The sequence below is a fragment of the Rhinopithecus roxellana genome, chromosome 13, assembly GCF_007565055.1.
Source record: "Rhinopithecus roxellana isolate Shanxi Qingling chromosome 13, ASM756505v1, whole genome shotgun sequence".
NCBI lineage: Eukaryota > Metazoa > Chordata > Mammalia > Primates > Cercopithecidae > Rhinopithecus > Rhinopithecus roxellana.
This window is the reverse complement of record NC_044561.1, coordinates 698129-720195: the sequence shown is the minus strand read 5'-3', so window position 1 is coordinate 720195 and position 22067 is coordinate 698129. Positions and strand designations below refer to the sequence as shown.

Here is a 22067-nt window from a genome sequence, read left to right as displayed (position 1 = left end):
TGTTGTTGAGGCTTCCTCTGTCACCCAGACTAGAGTGCAGTAGCACAATCTTGCCTCACTGCAACCTCCACCTCCTGGGTTCAAGCTGATTCTCCGGCCTCAGCCTCCCAAGTAGCTGGGATTACAGGCGCCCGCCGCCACACCTGGCTAATTTTTGTATTTTTAGTAGGGATGGGGTTTTGCCATGTTGGCCAGGCTAGTCTTGAACTCCTGACCTCAAGTGATCCACCCATCTCAGCCTCCCAAAGTTCTGGGATTACAGGCATGAGCCACCACGCCCAGCCTAATCTTTTCTTTTTTACTTGTTTACAGTGTAAGCAAATGCCACTGGACAAGAACATTGTGTCATTCCTTGTTGTATTTCCAATAGCAAGAGCACATCAGATACGTGGCAACTAGGCAGTCTTCCAGCTTCTGCCACCACACCCGACTTTCTTGTTGCAGTATTATAGCTGATTGAAGCAACTGTAGCCGAATATTGAGTTAATTACCTGCCAGGAGAGCCCTTGTGTTGTTTAGCCCATTCTCATCCTACATATTTTTCAGCATAGATGAAAATGAAAGCTTTTGTTTATCAGATTTGCAGATGACATAAAACTGGGAGAATTAACAAGTACATTTATTTGGTAAAATAAGTTTTCATCTATAACCTAAACAGGCTGAAATGATGTGCCTTAAACTAAGAGGAAGAAATAAGATCAATGTAAATAAGGTAACCTTAAACTCAGTATGCACCAGAACTGAGAGAAGACTGTTTTAGGAGGTGTTAATGGTTGTCCAGTGCCCAAAAAGCCACCAGAGGCTTACTGCTCCACACTCTTGGCATTGCGTTCAATTTTGGATACCCAGTCTGAGAAACAGAGATGAACTGGAGAGCGAACCTCCACAAAGATCTTGTGTGGAGGAATGTTAGGGCTCTTTATCCTATACAGGAGAAAACTTGTCAGCACTTCAAATATTGCCGTGTGGAGGAAGAGTGACTTGATTGTGTGTTGCCCCAAGAGACACTGAGATCAATACCCATTAAGGCTCTGAGATTGGCTTGGGGCCCAACATTGGAACCACTGAGATTAGCAATTTACCCTCAATCCCCCAGGTCAGGCAGAAGCTGGAAGACTGCCTAGTTAGGAATGTTGTGAGGGAGAAGAGGCTGAATCGGTTCCAGTTTTATCTAAAAGTAGCCAGAAAAGCAGGTTGAGATGCATACTTGCAGTCCCAGCTACTTGGGAAACTGAGGCAATAGGGTCACTTGAGCCCAAGAGTTCAGTCCAGGCTGGGTGACATAGCGAGAACTTGTCACTTAAAGCCAACCTAAGAGAAGAGCTCAACCTATTGGGAAAAACAATAGAAGGCAATTCTGAAAACCAAATTCTGAATATAGGCTAGTATAGCAAGCAAGTGGGGATAGCATAGAGCCATTTGCTCAACTGCCAGAAAGAATTACTCTATTCATCTCTTTAAAAAATCTTGAAAAGGGCCAGGTGCGGTGGTGGCTCACGCCTGTAATCCCAGCACTTTGGGAGGCCGAGGCAGGTAGATCACCTGAGGTCAGGAGTTCAAGACCAGCCTGACCAAGAAGGTGAAACTCCATCTCTACTAAAAATACAAACAATTAGCTGGGCATGGTGGCAGGCACCTGTCCCAGCTACTTGGGAGGCTGAGACAGGAGGATTGCTTGAACCTAGGAGTCAGAAGTTGCAGTGAGCCAAGATCATGCCACTGCACTCCAGCCTGAGCAATGGAGCGAGACTCAGTCTCAAAAAAAAAAAAAAAAATCTTGATAAGTCTGAAACAAGGAAATTAAGTCATTGGACTCTGACCAGATATTCTGTCTACTTCCTTCTCTGGTATGGGCAACTTAGAGGCAGCAACTACTATCAGTTTATCTAATGTGAGAATTTATATTACATAACAGATATTGGGGATATAGGATACCATGGATTTTAGTTAATACATTTCCTCATAGAAAATAAGGAAATAAGGTAACAGTCTTCTTCCTGTCCTAACAATTCTGTTAGACTAATGATCTCCAGTGATTGGCGATTTGACCTAGTTTCTTCCTGGACTATTTGAATGGGTGGATTTGTTGGTGCATCTCTGTCTTCTTTCCTTTTCCGTTCTCCTTTGTTTTTGTATTTACACACTTGTATGCAACTCTGTAATCTGATTTTCCCATGTAGCATTTTAATTTGATGTATTGGGTGGTCTGCATGTTCACTGGAAAACATGTTAAATGTACATTTATATATATATAATGTAGATTATATATATATAAAAATATATATATTAAAAGACAAGATCTCGCTCTGTCGCCCAGGCTGGAGTGCAGTGGTGTCACCACAGCTCACTGCAGCCTCGATTTCCTGGCTCAAGTGATCCTCTCACCTCAGCCTCTTGAGTAGCTGGGACTATGGCACACACAACCCACACCTGGCTAATTTTTTGTTGTTTTTTATAAAGACAGGGTCTCACTATGTTAACCCAGGCTGTTGTATTTTCTTTAAGATTGGTTTAAACTCACACAGACTCCAGCATCAAAACTACCCAGATGTCAGGTTCTGGGCAGAACATGGGGCAACTGATGAAATGTCTGCTCAGCTGAAGTCAGACACCTGGACACTTAATACCCTCTTTCCCTGGCTGGTGCTCAGTTTCATTTAAGAACCAGGAGAGTCTGATGTTTATAAACATAGCTTTAGTGGAAGCACAAGGGTTAGGAGTCCCTAGAAAGGTATGATGAAGCCTGGGTGGATGTGAGGGTTGCTGAGACGGCAAAAGCATCGCTGTGCCTGCCGGCCTTGGGGACGCGGACGCAAAGCTCCTGGCCGCGTCCCGCCAAGTGGGCGGGAACGACTACAGCCCCCAGCATGACCCGCGGCCGCCTGTGCTCCGCCCCGCCACGCGTGCGCTGAGGCGCCGCTGAACGCTGACTGGGTGCGAGCGGGGAAGCTGCTAACCTGACCCGGATTGGCGCTGAGGTGGCCTGTGGGGCAGGTGAGTGCGGGGACAGGAGTCAGCGGAGACTGAACCGCGCCCACAAGTTCCCCTCAGGCTGGGGTTGCGGGGCGTTTGTGGTCGGACTGTCTGACTGAGGGACGTACGGGCCGAAGGCGCCCACGAGAGAGAAGCACCGCCTCGGGCCGGAGAGCCGCCGGGCCGACCTTACTCGCGTCGCGGGTGGAATGGGGGCCGGGGACGCGGAGGGGCGGAGAGGTCGGCTGCGTACCCCGGACCGGCCGACCCTAGACGGCCGAGGCCACCTCAGGTGTTCAGGGCGGGAACCGGAATCCACCGCGCTGGCAGCCGGGAGCGGTTTTACAGAAACCGCGCCTGATGCGGGGGGCTTTTTTAAAAAGCCTGGCTGGCTCCGGCACGGGGACAGCTGCAGACTCCTCCTCAGGTTTAACTTGTGGCTTTCCCTTTGAGATTCAGATCCAGGTGCAGAACCCGGGCTCGGATCCAGGCCGAGACTCGGAACACAGGTGTGTTTGCATTTTAGCACGGGGGAAACTGAGGCATACGTTAGCCAGAATCACCCGGTGTGGTTAGGATGGGAATTTTGAAAATTATTCTCATACTTAGTTTACTGATCTAGGCTCTTTTTTATTCGGAGAGAAAAATAAAGATGTTTCAAAGGTTTTGAGTGACTGGGTGACTAGCGTATCTTCCAGTCTCGCGCAGCCCAGTTGGGGTGGGTTGATGGCTTTTTTTTGTTCTGTGGTGGGATAGAGATGTCCTGGAATATTCCACACCCTTCTTATTCTTAGTAAATTCAAGTCCAATCAGACTCTGCTTCACAAACACTGCATTTTTCAACTTCGACTCGTTTACTCGTAGTTTTTGTGACAGTTTTGTGATTAGGTTTGTAAGTACATACACTTCCCACTTTTCTTTTTTTTTTTTTTTTTTTTTTTTTGAGACGGAGTCTTGCTCTGCCGCCCAGGCTGGAGTGCAGTGGCTGGCTCTCAGCTCACTGCAAGCTCTGCCTCCCGGGTTTACGCCATTCTCCTGTCTCAGCCTCCCGAGTAGCTGGGACTACAGGCGCCCGCCTCGTCGCCCGGCTAGTTTTTTGTATTTTTTAGTAGAGACGGGGTTTCACTGTATCATTTTCTTGCTCATCTCTTGTAGTTCCAATTCTCTCTGCACTCTAAACAACTGAATTACATCTTTGTTCTACATATTTATCTTCTTGGTGATTAATTTGTAATTCTTTTTTTTCTTTTCTTTTTTTTTAATTTAATACGGAGTTTCACTCTTGTTGCCCAGGCTGGAGTGCAGTGGCGCGACCTCGGCTCACTGCAAGCTCCGCCTCCCGGGTTCAAGGGATTCTTCTGCCTCAGCCTCCCGAGTAGCTGGGACTACAGGTGCCCGCCACCACGCCCGGCTAATTTTTGTATTTTTAGTAGAGAAGGGGGGGTTTTTCGCCATGTTGGCCATGCTGGTCTCGAACTCCTGACCACAGGTGATCCGCCCGCCTCGGGCCTTCCAAAGTGCTGGGATTGCAGTCGTGAGCCACTGCGCCAGGCCGGATTAATTTGTCCTGGCTTTTGATAATCCTAAGTGAATGCAGCTTTTTCATCCCTAATTATCACAGTAGCCTGAGCTTTAGTTCTTCTCCCTGTCCCTTTTTAAGCGTGGAGGTTTGTGGTCTGGGAGGGAGGGGAGAGGGTGAGGTGTCTGTTGATCAGATATGGGTAACAGGTGAACATAACCCATGACCAGAACATTAAAAGGCTGTAAACAAACAATTGCTTCAATATAAAAACGCATACCTCGTGAATTTGGAAACATACCAGGTTGATAGAAAAGTGAACTGGGGTAGAACCTCACAGAAATGAACCTGACAGGGTGAAATATTGAGAAGGGAAGTGAGGAGATAATCATCTCTTATTTTACAGCCATCTTTCTGTCCCTAGAGTGGATGTAGGAACAGCCTGCTGGCTCAGAAGCTTAAAAAAAGCTCTGTGTGTTTTCAGTTTTTCTCTTAGTTCTCAATGAAGGTTTTGGCAGGAGCCCAAAATCTTGTGCATTGGATAATTTAACATCAGTTTCATCTGCTTACTCTCCAGATAGCCTGTTATTCAGCTGGTGACGTCAGTAATTTTCCACAGCAGCCATTCATGAGCTCATGCAGACTGTCACAAGGAAATGGGAATAGCACAATGAGTGTAACAGAAGAAAAAAAGATCCTGTTTCTTTGCCATCACACATTATACACAGACTTAGGGAATCTAGACTGGAGCACAGGATATGTGGGAGGGGTTAGAACACCAGAGTGCAGGCTCCTACCTGTAGTAATAATCATTGAAACCATTTATTGAATGCCTTCTGCTTTCCAAACAGAATTTAAGTCTACCTGACTCTAAATTCCTCTCTTTTAACTGCTGTACTTCCTTATCAACAACTGTGTTCAAGTATTTCTCATTCTTTTTTTTTTTTTTTTTTTTTTGAGACGGAGTCTCGCTCTGTCGCCCCGGCTGGAGTGCAGTGGCCGGTTCTCAGCTCACTCCAAGCTCCGCCTCCCGGGTTTACGCCATTCTCCTGCCTCAGGCTCCCAAGTAGCTGGGACTACAGGCGCCCGCCAACTCGCCCGGCTAGTTTTTTGTATTTTTTAGTAGAGACGGGGTTTCACCGTATTAGCCAGGATGGTCTCGATCTCCTGACCTCGTGATCCGCCCGTCTCGGCCTCCCAAAGTGCTGGGATTACAGGCTTGAGCCACCGCGCCCGGCCGGTTTTTTTTTTTTTTTTTTTTTTTTTTTTTTTTTTTTTTTGAGAGAGTCTCTCTCTATCACCAGGCTAGCATGCAGTGGGGCAATCTCGGCTCACTGCAGCCTCCACCTCCAAGTTCAAGCAGTTCTCCTGCCTCAGCCTCCCGAGTAGCTGGGACTGCAGGTGTGTGCCACCACACCCAGCTAATTTTTGTATTTTTAGTAGAGACGAGGTTTCACCATGTTGGCCAGGATGGTCTTCATCTCTTGACCTTGTGATCCGCCTGCCTTGGCCTTCCAAAGTGCTGGGATTACAGGCGTGAGCCACCACACCTGGCCTGATAGGGCGGGGTTTTTTTTCTTTCCTTTTTTTTTTTCTGAGATGGAGTCTCTCTCTGTCACCCAGGCTGGAGTGCAGTGGTGTGATCTCGGCTCACTGCAAGCTCTGCCTCCCAGGTTTATTTACTCCATTCTCCTGCCTCAGCTTCTGGAGCAGCTGGGACTACAGGCGTCCGCCACCATGCCCGGCTAATTTTTTGTATTTTTTTTAAGTAGAGACAGGGTTTCACCATGTTAGCCAGGATGGTCTTGATCTCCTGACCTCGTGATCTGCTTGACTCGGCCTCCCAAAGTGCTGGGATTACAGGCGTGAGCCACCGCACCCGGCCCATAGGGCAGTTTTTATAGTTTGAGAGTTGGGGAAGGAACACTTTATTGCGAAGATACCACTGGACTGCCAACAGAGAGAGAAAGCTTAAATTGGTCTAGAGTGTAGTGTCAAGACTGCGTGCTTAGGCATAAACTTTTAGGGAAAAGCTGTATCCACTGAGAGATGACATGGTTGAAGGACACAGTATAGGCTTTAGAGTCTGACAGACCTGCTAACTGAACCACAGTTTCTTCTTTGTAATACTTGCCTGCATTGTAAGCTCTATGAAAGTAGGGGTTTTGTGTTGTTCACCACCTCACCCTGTCTCCTAGAACAGTGGTAGGTGAGCAACAAATATCTGTTGAAAGGGGCCCAACATGGTGGCTTATGCCTGTAATCCCAGCACTTTGGGAGGCCAAGGTAGGAGGATTGCTTGAGCCCAGGAGTTCAAGACCGGTCTGGGCAACATGGCAAGATGCCATCTTGACCAAAAAAATAAAATTGCCAGTCATGGTGATGTGTGCCTGTGGTCCCAGCTACTTGGGAGGCTGAGGCAGGAGGATTGCTTGGGCTCAGCTCAAGAGGTCGAAGTTGCAGTGAGCCATGTTTGTACCACTGCACTCCAGTCTGGGGAAGAGAATGAGACCTTGTCTCAAACACATGGTACTAGTACTATCAGTAGTAACATATGACTGAAAAGGCTAGGTTTTCATTGTGGCTTATGAACTGATTTTTGACAGCACCATTGTTTGAATGCTACATATATAATCATATATAATCACCTCCCCTTTTTGAAAATTTAGGCTTACTAATTTATGCTCACCATTTATACATGGGGAGAGCTACATTCACCTCTTTTCAGTAGGCACTGTTAACTGTCTCTTCTACCATGCCTCTTTTGCAGTTGTAAACATTTATGCTTTTTCTAAGTATGATACGTGTTTTGTATTTGTTTTTCTCTCTACTAATGATATAAATTGTTTTGGGAGGTTAACTTCTTTGGAATAATTAAACAGCTTTATCAACAAGAGTAACATCAGAAATTAGATTGATAGGCCGATCACGGTGGCTCACACTTGTAATCCCAGTGCTTTGGGAGGCTCAGGTGGGCGGATCACCTGAGGTAAGGAGTTTGAGACTAGCCTGGACAACATGGTAAAACCCCGCCTCTACTAAAAATAGAAAAATTAGCTGGGTGTGGTGGTGGGTGCCTGCAATCCCAGCTACTCAGGAGGCTGAGGCAGGAGAATCACTTGAACCTGGGAGGCATAGGTTGCAGTGAGCCGAGATCGTGCCATTGCACTCCAGCCTGGGTGACAAGAGCAAAACTGTCTCAAAAAAAAAAAAAAAAAAAAAAAAATGAGATTGACACCCCCAATTGGAAAGGGTATAATTTCCAGTTAAGACAAAAATAATTTTTTTTTCACTACAACAAAATGATGTGACTTTTCTCAGCCTTCTCTAGATATCTAGTTAGCCTACAAGCTAGCATTCTAAAGACATGAAACAGGCTGGGCATGGTGACTTATGCCTGTAATCCCAGTACTTTGGGAGGCCAAGATGGAAGGATCACTGGAGCCCAGGAGGTCAAGACCAGCCTGAGCAACATAGTGAGACCCTGCCTCTCCAAAAAGTTTCTAAAAATTAACCAGATATGGTGGCGTGTGCTTGTGGTCCCACCTACTCAGGAGGCTGAGGCAAGAGGATCACTTGAGCTCAGGAGATTGAAGTTGTAGTGAGCCATGATCACACCACACACTCCAGCCTGGGTGACAAAGGGAGACCCTGTCTCAAAAAACTAGGAAAAAAAAAAGATAACAGATCATTTCCCTTTTCCCTCTCTTGTGTTTGAATTTCGTTTGTAAATATCCTTAATTACGTGACTTGAGTATAGGGTTAAAGTCCAATTACCACTTTTTTTTTTTTTTTTTTTTTGTCTTTTGGAAATAGTGTGGTAGTCAGGAGCACCGACAATGAAGTTCAACTTCTGGCACTCCTGCTTGCTTCCTTGCTTGCCTGCGTGCTTGATTGATTGACAGGGTCTTGCTCTGTTGCCCAGATTGGAGTGCAGTGGCATGATCATAGCTCACTGAAACCTCAAACTCCTGGGCTCAAGAGATCCTCCTACCTTAGTCTCATGAGTTGCTATGATTACAGGTGCATGCCACTGCACCCGGCCTGGCTTTACCATTATAAACTTTGAGAACTTACTAGTTATCTCTCTGATGCCTCATTTCTGTCACCTGCAAAAATGGAATAATTAGTGCTACTCATAATGATAGCTAATACGTATTAGGTGTTTGCTATATATACCAGTCACAGTTCTAAGAATTTTACTTGTATTAACTCACAATCCTCACATCAACCCTATGTATTGTTAGTATTATGCCCATTTACAGGTGAGGCAACAGTCACAGAAACAGTAACTTGCTGAAGATTGGAGGAGTGGAGTCAGGATTTGATTTGAACTTAGTCTGACTCGAGAGTTTACGCTCATAATCTCCACCTTCATAGTTTTTTGGTTTTTTTAATTTAGCATATAATCAAGAAATAGAGTAGTTTTAAAGATTAAATAAAATCTATATAAAATGGCTGTGACAAGCATTTACTGTATTAAGTACTACAGTTAGCTTCGAGTTTATAAAGCATTTTGCACTCATTTTCTTTGATTGTCATAGGAACAACCAAATATGTTTGTGAGCATCACTGTCTGGCAGGAAGCAGGCACGCATTTGGTCACTTTCCCAGTCGTGCAGCATGTGTGGAGACAGTACCCTGCTGTTGCTCCTCTGTATCTAGATCATGTGGAATTTGAAGCATCACATTTTGAGATAATTTAGTAGACATAAGTTTTTTTGGCCTGTCCAGCATCCAATCCAGGTTCTTCTGGGGATAACAGCTCAATTTTGCTTTGAAGAACAGTTCATCCCTGACCAACTAGGTGGTGGGCACATGGCCCAGGTCAGGCCAACAGATGTTAGGCAAATAGATGCTCCTCCTTTAATTTGAATCTTAGGTTGAATGACACAGTAACAAAAGTTCAGTAAACAGTTGCAGCTCCTTCATCACAACCACAGGCTAATTCCTAGTATCTGGGCACTAGAGCTGCGGTTGTTTTCAACCACCTGAGGCTTCAGCTTTTCCTCAGTTCTGTGTCCTACTGCATATCCTTCCAGTACATTCCTGTCTTTCATAACTTAAGTTACCCAAAGTCAGTTTTGGTAGCTTGCAGCTGAGACACCCTTAACTTACTTTACATGGCATGAGATCATGTCATGTAAGAGTTAAACTAGGCCTGGCGCAGTGGCCCACGCCTATAATCCCAACACTCTGGGAGGCCAAGGCAGGCAGATCCACTGGGCTAAGGAGTTTGAGACTAGCCTGGGCAATGTAGTGGGAACCTGTCTCTACAAAAAAACTTAAAAAATTATTAATAGCTTGGCATGGTGGCATGTGCCTGTAGTCCCAGCTACTTGGGAGGCTGAGGTGGGAAGATCACTTGAGCTTGGGAGGTCAAGGCTGCAGTGAGCTGTGATCGCGCCACTGCACTCCAGCCTGGGTGACAGAGCTAGACCCTGTCTCAAAAAAAAAAAAAAAAAGTTAAAATCAGCTAAGTTTAACATGAAGAGGAGAGAAATCTTGGAGAAGATCTGAGTATCTTCAGATGTCTGAAGTTTGTAGAATACAAAGTACCCCTAAAAAGACCAAAGAGGAGATATTACTAGCAAACATATTTCTGCCCACGTTAAAGCCTAAGGCAGTGCTTTCCGCGGGTGACAGACTGTCTTCGTACGTGGAGATAGATACATCCACTAAATTGTTCAAGCCAAGACAAGATGGTCACCTGGGAGGAGTAATATGGGTTTAGTAATCTAATGGGGACTGGATGTGGTGGCTCATGCCTGTAATTCCACTGCTTTGGGAGGCTGAGGCAGGATGATCGCTTGAGGCCAAGAGTTTGAGACTACACTGGGCAACATAGCAAGACCAGCATCTCTACAAAAAAGTAAGAAAAATTAGCCAGGCATGGTGGTGTGTGCCTGTAGTCCTAGCTACTTGGGAGACCCGCAGTTTGAGGTTGTAGTGAGCTGTGATAGTGTCACTGCATTACAGCCTGGGTGACAGAACAAGATCCAGTGTGTATTAATAACTATAATATGGCTGGGCGCAGTGACTGATGCCTGTCATCCTAGCACTTTGGGGGACTAAGGTGGGCAGATCACTTGAGGGTGGGAGTTCGAGACCAGCCTGGCCTACATGGCAAAACACCGTCTCTACCAAAAATAGAAAAAATTAGCTGGGTGTGGTGGTGCATGCCTGTAATCCCATCTACTCAGGAAGCTGAGGCAGGAGAGGAACCTGGGAGGCGGAGGTTGCAGTGAGCCAAGATCACACACTACACTCCAGCCTGGGCGACAGAGTGAGACTCTGTCTCAAAAAACAGAAGAAAACCAATAATAATAATCTAATGGGTTGTTGTACTGAATGAACTGTAAATTTCTCTCCAATTCTGAGATAACGATTCTCTGATTGAAATCTAAATCTGCAGACTCCGAGACCTAGAGTTCTTCCTAGAAGATTTACCTGCTTTTCCTCACTTTTCCAACCTAGTCTCTTATATTCCTGCTTCAGCACCTATGTGCTGCTCTTTGCTTCAGACCTCTGCTTCCGTCAGCCCCTCATCTTCTTCAAGTGTTTGCTCAGATTTTTCTTACTGAGCCTCCCCGGCCACCTAATTTAGAATCGCAGCTCCTGAAAGTGCCTATTGCTCTTCCTGCCTCATTTTACTCTGTAGCACTATTCATCTGACATACAATATGGTCTCTTATTAATTTTTTAAGTCACTTATTTCCCTTCTAGAATGCTGGGACTTTAAAAGAAGGGATTTCTATTTTGAGCACTTCTGTGTTCCCAGCACTTAAAACAGTGCCTGGTACGTAATAGGCACTCAGTAAACATATGCTGATTGAATGAGTTATTTCCTCAACACAAAGTCACCATTGGGTCTGCTTTGTGTTCTAGGAGAATATCCAGCTCATGCTGTCCACTTTGTACCTTTTCTCCATTGCTTCCCTTACTCGCTGGTGCCTTTCTCTTTTCCTCTTCCTTTTGGATCACAGCATTTTAAGACTAGAAGTCTGAGATCACTCTTTCATAAGGACCAGAGGTCCCTATGTAACACAGCTAGTTCATGAAAGATGTGGGGTGGAGGGTGACTGACTGTTGGATTGTTTATCTCTGTTAAACTGTGGTCCCCCTAAGTCTTGCTCAGTTCAGGCCCATGCAGTGACTGCTGCAGAATATGCATATCTCTCAGTGAGTTATTAAGTAAATGTCTCCCTCCTTCATGAAGGCTTTTCCATATCAACCTGTAGTTATCTCTTTATTTCCTTGAACTTTGATAATATTTGTGGTCTCTGTTCTTATTAAGGCAGGGTCTCACTTTGTCACCCAGGCTGGAGTACAGTGGCACCATCTCCACTCACTGCAACCTCCACCTCCCAGGTTCAAGCAATCCTGCCACCTCAGCTTCCCGAGTAATCTGGGACTACAGTCGGGCACCACCATGCCCAGCTAATTTTTGTATTTTTTGTAGAGGTGGGTTTCTTCATGTTGCCCAGGCTGGTCTCAAACCGCTGGGCTCAAGTGATCCACCTGCCTCGGCCTCCCGAAGTGCTGGGATTATAGGTGTGAGTCATCATTCTCAGCCTGGTCTCTCTCATTCACTGGCCTTGGGTTGTTTGCTATTTTATGTGTCTGTCTGGTCAATGAAATTATGATCCCATGAACAAAAACTAAATGTACCTACCACAGACCCTAGTCCTGAGCGGCAGTGTAATGTAGTAAGGTGCTGTCCAAGAGAACTTTATACAGTGCTGGAAATGTTCTTGTGTGACTGTTAACATTTTTTTTATGCAGTGTATTTGTATGTGTGTGTGATTAAGTAATTACAATTATCTGCACCACTCAGGAATAATCAGTAAACATTCTGACATTTATTTCTTTATTCATTTCTTAATTGTACATTTTCTAGCTTTTTTTTTTTTTAAACCATGAGTGTCTATAATTTTTTTTTTTTTTTTTTCCTGAGACAGGGTCTCGCTCTGTCACCCAGGCTGGAGTGCAGTGGCACTATCTCAGCTTGCTGTAACCTCTGCCTCCCAGATTCAAGCGATTTTCCTGCCTCAGCCTCCTGAGTAGTTGGGATTACAGGCACGTGCCACCACACCTGGCTAATTCTTGTATTTTTAATAGAGACAGGGTTTCACCATGTTGGCCAGGCTGCTCTCGAACTCCTGGCCTCAAGTGATCATTACAGGCGTGAGCCACTGAGCCCAGCCTATAACTTTTATAATCGTAAAAACAGGCTGGGCTCACACCTGTAATCCCAGCACTTTGGGAGGCCAAGGTAGGATGATCACTTTAGCCCAGGAGTTTGAGACCAGCCTGGGGAACATAATAAGACCCTCTCTACAACAGTGACAAAAAATTAGCAGGGCGTGTGGTGTGTGCCTGTAGTCCTAACTCCTCAGGAGGCTGAGGTGGGAGGATTGTTTAAGCCTGAGAGGTCAAGGCTGCAGTAAGCTATGATCACACCACTTCCCTCCAGCCTGGACAACAGAGCAAGACCTTGCTCAAAAATAAATTAATAAATTAAAAATACAAGTTGCTGCAGCTTCTATTTTTGTAAATTATCTTTTCCCCCATTGATTCACATAAGCAATGTTTTAGCATGATAGTCATCCATATTGGGAAGAACCAAGTAATTAGGAAAAGTTATAGAAACATTTTACTAGTCTATAGAAGCCATCAGAAAAGAGGCACAAGCTTTTTTTTCTTCTTTTTTCTTTTCTTTTTTTTTTTTTTTGAGACAGGGTCTCGCTCTGTTGCCCAGGTTAGAGTGAAGTGGTATGATTTTGGCTCATTGCAACCTCCACCTCCAGGGCTCAGGTGGTCCTCCCACCTGAGCCTCCCAAGTATCTGGGACCACAGGTGTGCGCCACCACACTCAGCTAATTTTTTTAATTTTTTGTAGCGATGAAGCTGCACTATGTTGCCCAGGCTGGTCTTGAACTCTTGGGCTCAAGTGATCCTCCTGCCTTGGCCTTCCAAAGTGCTGGGATAATAGGAAGGAGCCACCATGCCCAGCTACAAGGCGTGTTAACAATACAAGATAGTGCATTTAAGAATTGGAAATACAAACTGAAGTATTATATTATTGTTCCAAATTTAAAAGGTAAATCTAGAAGCTAAATAACTGGAATCCTTTAGTTTCTGGAAAAGAACAAATAATAAATAAGCATGAGAGCTCTTTGTTACTGTACAACATATATGTAAACTATTGTGCAATTTGTTATAAGTTCATAATTCTTGGGGCCATCATACCAGTAATACCAGCACTTTGGGAGGCCAAGGTGGGAGGATTCCTTGAGGCCAAGAGTTCAAGACTGGCTTGGGCAACATGGCAAAACACTGTCTTTACCAAAAATATATACAAAACTAGCCGGGCATGGTGGTATGTGCCTTAGTCCCAGCTACTTAGGAGGCTGGGGTGGGAGGATGGTTTGAGCCCGGGAGGCAGAGGTTGCAGTGAGCCAGGATCACGCCACTGCACTCCAGCCTGCAGACTAAGTCAGATCCTGTCTCAAATAATAATTCTTATTTTAGGCCGGGGGCGGTGGCTCAAGCCTGTAATCCCAGCACTTTGGGAGGCCGAGACGGGCGGATCACGAGGTCAGGAGATGGGAGACCATCCTGGCTAATACGGTGAAACCCCGTCTCTACTAAAAAATACAAAAAAAAAAACTAGCTGGGCGAGGTGGCGGGCGCCTATAGTCCCAGCTACTCGGGAGGCTGAGGCAAGAGAATGGCGTAAACCCAGGAGGCGGAGCTTGCAGTGAGCTGAGATCGCGCCACTGCACTCCAGCCTGGGTGACAGAGCGAGACTCCGTCTCAAAAAATAATAATAATAATAATAATTCTTATTTTATATTATAGCTTTATTTGTCTTTCTACCAGATCAGAATAAAAGCTCCACAAAGTCAGGATTTTGTTCTGTTCACTGTCCTGTCTAGGATCTAGACATGGATCTAGCCTAGGGTCTGACACAGAGTAAGTACTCATGATGTTAAAGAATGAGAGTGGTGCCTGCCATGTGAGGTCAGGATAAGTTTAGGATTCATCAGTCCGAAAAAGTAAGGGTTGAGAGGAGACTGAAATTTATTTATTTATTTATTTATTTATTTATTTATTTATTTTTCTGAGACAGAGTCTTGCTCTGTCACCCAGGCTGGAGTGCAGTGGCGCGATCTCAGCTCACTGCAAGCTCCGCCTCCTGGGTTTACGCCATTCTCCTGCCTCAGCCTCCCGAGTAGCTGGGACTACAGGCGCCCGCCACCTCGCCCAGCTAGTTTGTTGTATTTTTAGTAGAGACGGGGTTTCACCATGTGAGCCAGGATGGTCTCGATCTCCTGACCTCGTGATTCGCCCGCCTCGGCCTGCCAAAGTGCTGGGATTACAGGCTTGAGCCACCGCGCCCGGCCTGAGACTGAAATTTAAAATGGCATTATGTTAACATCTACAACATATTGAGCACCAAATCTTTCATTTATCTATTGCTATATAAGGATCACTCCAGAATTTAGCAGCTTAAAGCAACAATAATCATTTTATTATTATCTCTTGCTGGGGGGTTGGTTGGGCTCAGCTAGGTAGTTTTTCCTGGGGTATCTCAAGCAGTTGCAGCTAGACGGGACTGGAGTCATCTCTAAAGTTTCCTTACATGTCTTGGGGTTGATGGTGGCTGTCAGCTGGGTCCCACCTGGGACTGTTGGCTGGAGCACCTATATGTGAGCTCTCCATGTTTACCTACCTCACAGCATGGCAGGTGTGTTCTAGGAGCTAACCTCCCAAGGGAACAAGATGAAAATGCATGACATTTTTATGACATAACCTTAGAAGCTACACAGTATCACCATATTGTCTTGGTTGAGGGAGTCACAGAGGTTTGCCTGGGTTCACAGGGAGTGGATGGGACCCCACTATTCAATGGGAGAAGTGTCGTCACATTTGAAGAAGAGCATGTGAGATATGTTATATTGTGTTAGCCCATCTTTGGAAAATAGGATCTCCATGCCAAGCATGTGCTAGGGGTTTTAAGAACTTTTTCACTTATTCTGCAGGTACCTGTTATCCTAATTTTACTGATAGAGAAGCTGAGGTTATGGAAGATGAATTGGCCACACAGCTAAGTGGCAGAGCAAGTTGTCAGGCCCAGGCCTTCTTGCTCCCACTGTAACACTGTATAAAGGTGAAGGTAGATCTCTTCACAAAGTCCTGAAATACTATGGAAGGTATATTTATATAGGTTATAAAACAGGTAATTAAATATCTCATGAAACAGGTGATTACTACTTCAAACATTTATTAAATCCCTAAGTACTGTACTAGGTGCTAATAAGGATTCAGCCCTTGAAGAGCTTTCAGTTTATAAATAAGGCACCCACAACTAGTAAAGTGAGATAGAAGTCAGTAGGAACGGCCCAGCGCAGTGGCTCACGCCTGTAATCCCAACACTTTGGGAGGCTGAGGCAGGCGGATCACAAGGTCAGGAGATCGAGACTATCCTGCTAACATGGTGAAACCCCGTCTCTACTAAAAATACAAAAAATTAGCCAGGCGTGTTGGTGGGCACCTGTAGTCCCAGCTACTAGGGAGGCTGAGGCAGGAGAATGGTGTGAACTGGGGAGGTGGAGCTTGCAGTGAGCCAAGATCGCGCCACTGCACTCCAGCCTGGGCGACAGAGCGAGACTCCATCTCAAAAAAAACAAAAAACAACACATGTTTTAATGTGTTGTGGAATATAGTCAAATGAAGCTATCCAACAAGTTGGAAATAATCCATGTTGTCATGGCTAGAGATAGAGATTTGTAATTTATCTATATGACAGTAACAGCTAAATCCCCATTCAGAATAGGAATGGACTCCCCAGTTGGAATCCATTAGGAATGGACTAAAAGAAAGAAGACTGATGTGGAGAATGTCTTTTTGGGGGTCTGGAGAAAGAAGAGGCAGTAAAGAAGCAGTTAAATAGAGAAGAAAAACAAATATGGTCTGTGCCCTCAGAGTCATGGAACAGTTCAAGAAACCAAAGTAAGTCAGCAGAGTCTGATGCTTCAGCAAGTTTCAGGAAATGAGGCCACAGGAACAGGATTCCAAATAATAACTAGGAAATCACTGGAGACCTTAGAAAGCTGTTTAGGTGGTGACAGAAGCTAGGGTGAAAAGCTTAAGGAGTGAGTTGATGGATGAAGCATGGGCACTTTTAAAAGTATAGCAGTGAGGCAGAGGGATAAGAGCTAGAAAGGTAAGTGCTTGAGTGGGTACAGGTATAGTTGCCTTGTTTTGTTTAATTCAGGGTTCAGGAGATCTGAGTATTTGCACTGGACACGAAGCCATTGGAGAAGAAAAGACTGAAGATGCACAAAGGAAAAGTGTATAAAGGAAATGGGTTGAAAGGTTCTTGTGGGTGGAGAAGTTACTCTAGGAAGGAAGAAGACCACTTTCTCTTCTGAGAGGGAGGGCAGAAAGAGAAAACAGGTGAAAAGCAGTTTTGACATGGAGAATAAGGAAGTTGAGGCAGCTTAAGTCTAATAAGCTGAGCTTCGTTAAAGCTGGAGTACAGTCCCTCAGCTGGGAGTGAGTGACAGCAGAGAGTAGTTGGGTATCAGAAGAATTATGAGAATGATTTGAAAGTATCACTGAAGGAAATATGACGTAAAGTCAATTAGAGATGAATGAAGGCTGCTGAGCAACCGTGAAGATAAATAGCATGTGACTTGTTCCCTAACTTTGTCCAGGAGGAACATGAGCAGAAAAAGCAGAGGAACACTCAGGTTGCCCAAGCTGGAGTACAGTGGTGCAATCTCAGCCCACTGCAGCCTCGACCTCCCGGGCCCAGGTGATTCTCCTATCTCAACCTCCTAGGTAGCTGGGACTACAGGTGCACACCACCATGCCCGGCTAATTTTTTGGGGTTTTTTTTTGTATTTTTAGTGGAGATGGGGTTTTGCCATGTTGCCCAGGCTGGTCTTGAACTCCTGCACTCAAGCAATCCACCTGCCTTGGCCTCCCAGAGTGCTGGGATCATAGGTATGAGCCTCTCCCAGCCAAGAGGAACTTAAATGGGGCTAGATGAGGCAAAAAGTTGTCGTTAATTCATGGTTAGTTCAGATGGTTGTGTCTTTTACAATGTAGGAATGAAGTGTATGGACCTGATTGTTGAAATCAGCATTATTAAGTGTGAAATAAATATAAAGATATGGTCTGCTTAACCCTAAGGTTCACAGCAGTAGGAGGACAACCTCATGTGACATATCTTCTGGGATTTCTGTTGGTAATGATGCTGATCCAAATGTAATCCAATGGGCCTGTCTCTATGCTGTTTCCAAGTTTTTGATTCAGTTTCAGATTAGAATAGTATAAATCAGAGACTTCTGGTCTGGCTATGCTGCTTTAAATCAGTCGTTTGACCTCTTTAGTCCAAGTTTGTTTCTCTCTCTCTTTTCTTTTCTTTTTTCTTCTCTTTTCTCCTTCCTTCCTTCCTTCCTTCCTTTCTTTCTCTCTCTCTCTCTTTCTTTCTTTCTTTTTCTCTTTCTCTCTTTTCTTTTCTTTCTTTCTCTTTCTCTCTCTCTCTCTCTTTCTTTCTTTCTCTTTCTCTTTCTTTTTTTTTTAATAAAAAGACAACTAGAGATGAGGTCTCGCTATGTTGCCCAGGCTGGTCTTGAACTCCTGGCCTCAAGCAATCCTTTTGTCTCAACCTCCCAGATTGTTGGGATTACATATGTGAGCTAGTGTGCCTGGCCCCTAGTTTCTTTTTTTTAAAAATATGAGAGATGAACCCACAGGATCCTTCTAACTCTATAATTCATGACTTTGTGTAAGTCCCTTTGCCCTGCACCCCAGTACTAAAGAAGTTAATGGTCTCTAAATATAGGTGCAGATCTGTTAGAGAAGTTTGTTTGCTCTTATAAGAATTGTCTCCTAATTTATCTGTTTAATTTTGAATTTTCACACACAAAAAATTATTTAATATAGTTGCTTTGTGTCTTAAATCTGGCTGACTCCCACTAGGTCTGTCATCCCAAGTCAAGATACTTTGTTCCTGCACATGCACAGATAGTTTCATGATCTTTTCTGGAAATTGTCCGCAAAGTTGATAGCTAGAGTTGTGCTAGTCAGTGTGGTGTAGCGAGACTGCTGAGGGGTCAGTCCTTCTGTTTGATATGGGCAAGATGCTTAAGCTCTCTGATCCCTGGTTTTCTCAGGTGTAAAATGGGGATAATGCCTGTGAGTGTGTTTAGCGTGTGATGAATGCTTAATACATATTATTTTTCCTTCTTTCATAGGTTTCCTTCTAATACCTCCATCTACTCAGTGCCACAGAGTATAATAGCATATATACTCTATAATACTGTATATACTCTAGTATAATACAGTTACCATTCTTTAGGGTAATGTTATATAGCTATGTTCATATCTGCAAATGAAACATTTCTGGTAATTATATAGATGGTAATGACATAAATGACGTAAAGATGAGATAGTTTGTTGACCTCTGTCGTTTAATTATATGAAAAATAGCAACTTTGTTAACTATATTTGTAATCTCCTCTTAAGTGCCCTAAGCGCCTATGTTAATATAAAACTTTCAATATAAATGTCTCAGTGGCCTTCTTTGCCAATCAGCCCTTAAGGAGCTTTATTTTCCTCAAAAACTCTTGTCTGCTATTTTTCAGAGCTATCTGAAAGCTGAGTTACCTTAACTAGTATTTATTTCCCTTCTACTTCTGAGGGGGTGGTTATCCCCCACCCCTGGTAATGGGAATGACAGAAGGTCCATGCAGTTACCTTGCTTTTGCTTTCGTTATCCTTTCCAGAAACTGCCAGGCCGTAAATATTAGAGGAATCATTCAGGGAGGGACTCAGGTAAGTGACGAGATGACTGTGGATGATTGATTACTTGATGTGAAGAACTAGAGGAGCTGGGCACGGTTTTGAGTGTGAGCAAGTCCGCGTAGGGCAGCTGAGTTTAACTCCTGTGCAGGAAGGGCACACGCACACCTGGTGTGCTGAATTCTAGGCTGAGGTTCCTGTGTCCGTGATACATGTCTCCAGTCTGTGTTCTCCCTCACACAGTCACACCTAAGTCTCGTCTACAGGAACACTCTATCTCTGTCACAAAGAAAATATTGACTCAGGGAAGGGTAAGCAGACCCAGCTGCAAACCTTGTAGCAGGAGTGGAGTTCAAGGTAGAGTGTGATCCTTAGAGTTACTTTGCTCTTCTGCTGATGCCAGTTTTGGGGGCGGCAGCTGAGAAATGTGTATGATACTATGGATGTTCACCTCAGATGTCCTTGTCATAAAGGGTGATATAAATGATCAACAAAAATTACTAGGGTAACTGGAGGGGGAGTTAGTTCTAGAAGTTTTGTGCCACTAGCTGCTTCATCATGGAGTTTGGTGGGGTCCAGGCTTCAAGGCTGTCTTTACATACTGCTGAGTAATTGCTGTATTTAGCAGCATTCTGACAGAACACAGGTGGGTTCCAGGATGACACTGCCAAAGCATAAAATGTGCATTGGAGGCAAGTGCGAGGCAGGTGTTCACAGATGAGGCTGCAGGGAGTAGCGGGGCTGCTAGGTCACGCAGGGTCTTATAAACCAAGTTAACCAATTTGGACTTTAAAGCAAAGGGAAGGTTTTAAAGTCGGGAGGGAAATGGTCAGTTGCATTTTGAAAGAATTTCTGTGGCTGCAGGGTAGAGAGTGGATGGAGGGAGGGGCCGAGAGTGGAGGCAGAGATTCCAGTTGAGAGATGTATAATAATCATGATGGTGAAAAATGACTACAGCCCCAACTAGAAAGTAGCAACAGGTTGTAAGAGAAAGGGAGGCTTCAAAAACATTAGGAAAGGCCAAATAGTTGAGGGGTGAAGGCGGAAAAATGAAGAATCCATTAAACATGACCCCCAAGTCCTGCCTGGAGAAAGTGGGTAGGTAGGTTGTAATGGCAATAGAACCACTGAAGGAGGACCAGGTTCATGAGGAAAGGTGATGAGTTAACTTGGAGAGCGGCAAATTGGAAGAATATGGAGGAGCTGCCCACCAGCTGGATGTGCTGATCTGAGGTTCAGAGAGAAATGCATCTTGGAGCTAGAAATCAATTATCTGCCTGTAGATGTTAATTGAAGTTGTGAGAGTCACCAGGAGCTCCAGGAGAGTGCAGAGAGCTAGAGGAGAGTCGAAGGCAGAACATTAAGGCATCTGAAGAATAGGCATAGGAGGAGGAACTGGAAAGGAGACTAAGAAGGAGCCAGAAAGCCGGGAGGAAAACCAAAGGATCGTGACACATAGACACCCAGAGACACTGTGTGTTAAGGAGGAGGAAGTGATTACAGATAAATGCTACTGAGTGGTCAGGTGTGGTAAGAACTGCAGTGTAGGCCGGGCGCGGTGGCTAACACCTGTAATCCCAGCACTAATTTAGGAGGCCGAGGAGGGCGGATCACAAGGTCAGGAGATCGAGACCATCTTGGCTAACATGGTGAAACCCTGTCTCTACTAAAAATACAAAAAATTAGCCGGGCGTGGTGGCGGGTGCCTGTAGTCCCAGCTACTCGGGAGGCTGTGGCAGGAGAATGGCATGAACCCGGGAGGCGGAGCTTGCAGTAAGCCAAGATCGCGCCACTGCACTCCAGCCTGGGCGACAGCGCGAGACTCCGTCTCAAAAACAAAAAGGCCCAGGTGCGGTGGCTCACGCCTGTAATCCCAGCACTTTGGGAGGCTGAGATGGGCAGATCACCTGAGGTCAGGAATTCGAGACCAGCCTCAACATGGGGAAACCCTGTCTCTACTAAAAATATAAAATTAGCCGGGTGTGGTGCTGCATGCCTGTAATTCCAGCTACTCGGGAGGCTGACGCAGGAGAATTGCTTGAACCTGGGAGGCAGAGGTTGTGGTGAGCCGAGAATTGCGCCACTGCACTCCAGCCGGGGAACAAGAGCGAAACTCCATTTCAAAAACACAAAGAACTGCAGTGTAGTCATTAGATTTAATGAACTTCAGCTGTGCTAGATTGACTCTTTCGCCCCAGCACACACTGAGGACACTAATAAAGCATATATGTGAAATAAAGAGAAAATAGAACTCATTATTGGCTATTTCATAGATACAGAACAAGTTACCTAGGGAAAAAAATCTAAACTTTGTAGAAGTTCCTCATACTCATTTCATTTTTAAATGGAGGGCACCCTAATCTCTTGCTCTGTGATTCTCTAAAGGTCTTTAAAATTGTTTTCATGTTTAACTTTGTTTGCATAGGTAATAACACTGTTCAAAATGCAAAAGGTACAGAAAGAGTATGAAGTAAAAGTCTCCCTGCCACCCAGTTCCCCCCACATGTAGCCTTCTTTATTTTATATGAAAATTTCTCTCCTTTTTAACAAGTAGTTTCACATTCTCCTTGCTTTTTTTACTTAGTCCCTATCAGTGACAGCTGCACACCATTTTATTATATAGATATACGGTAATTAAACAGTCCTGTATCAGTGGGTATTGAGGTTTCCTAATATTTTGCCATCTCATATTTTGTTTTCAAAACCAGTGCTTTAGGGAGTTAAGTGTATATGGGTCATTTTGCTGGCACATAGG

The 22067-nt window shown here is 44.7% G+C and overlaps 1 protein-coding gene across 1 annotated transcript in view; it reads left to right on the top strand.

The window, feature by feature from the left end:
• Positions 1-2907: 2907 nt before the first annotated feature.
• Positions 2908-22067, top strand: part of SGSM3 (small G protein signaling modulator 3) — a 39199-nt gene continuing 20039 nt past the window's right edge. The window contains 1 exon segment of the mRNA XM_030915382.1: positions 2908-2994. The gene's annotated coding sequence lies outside the window, so the exon portion shown is untranslated.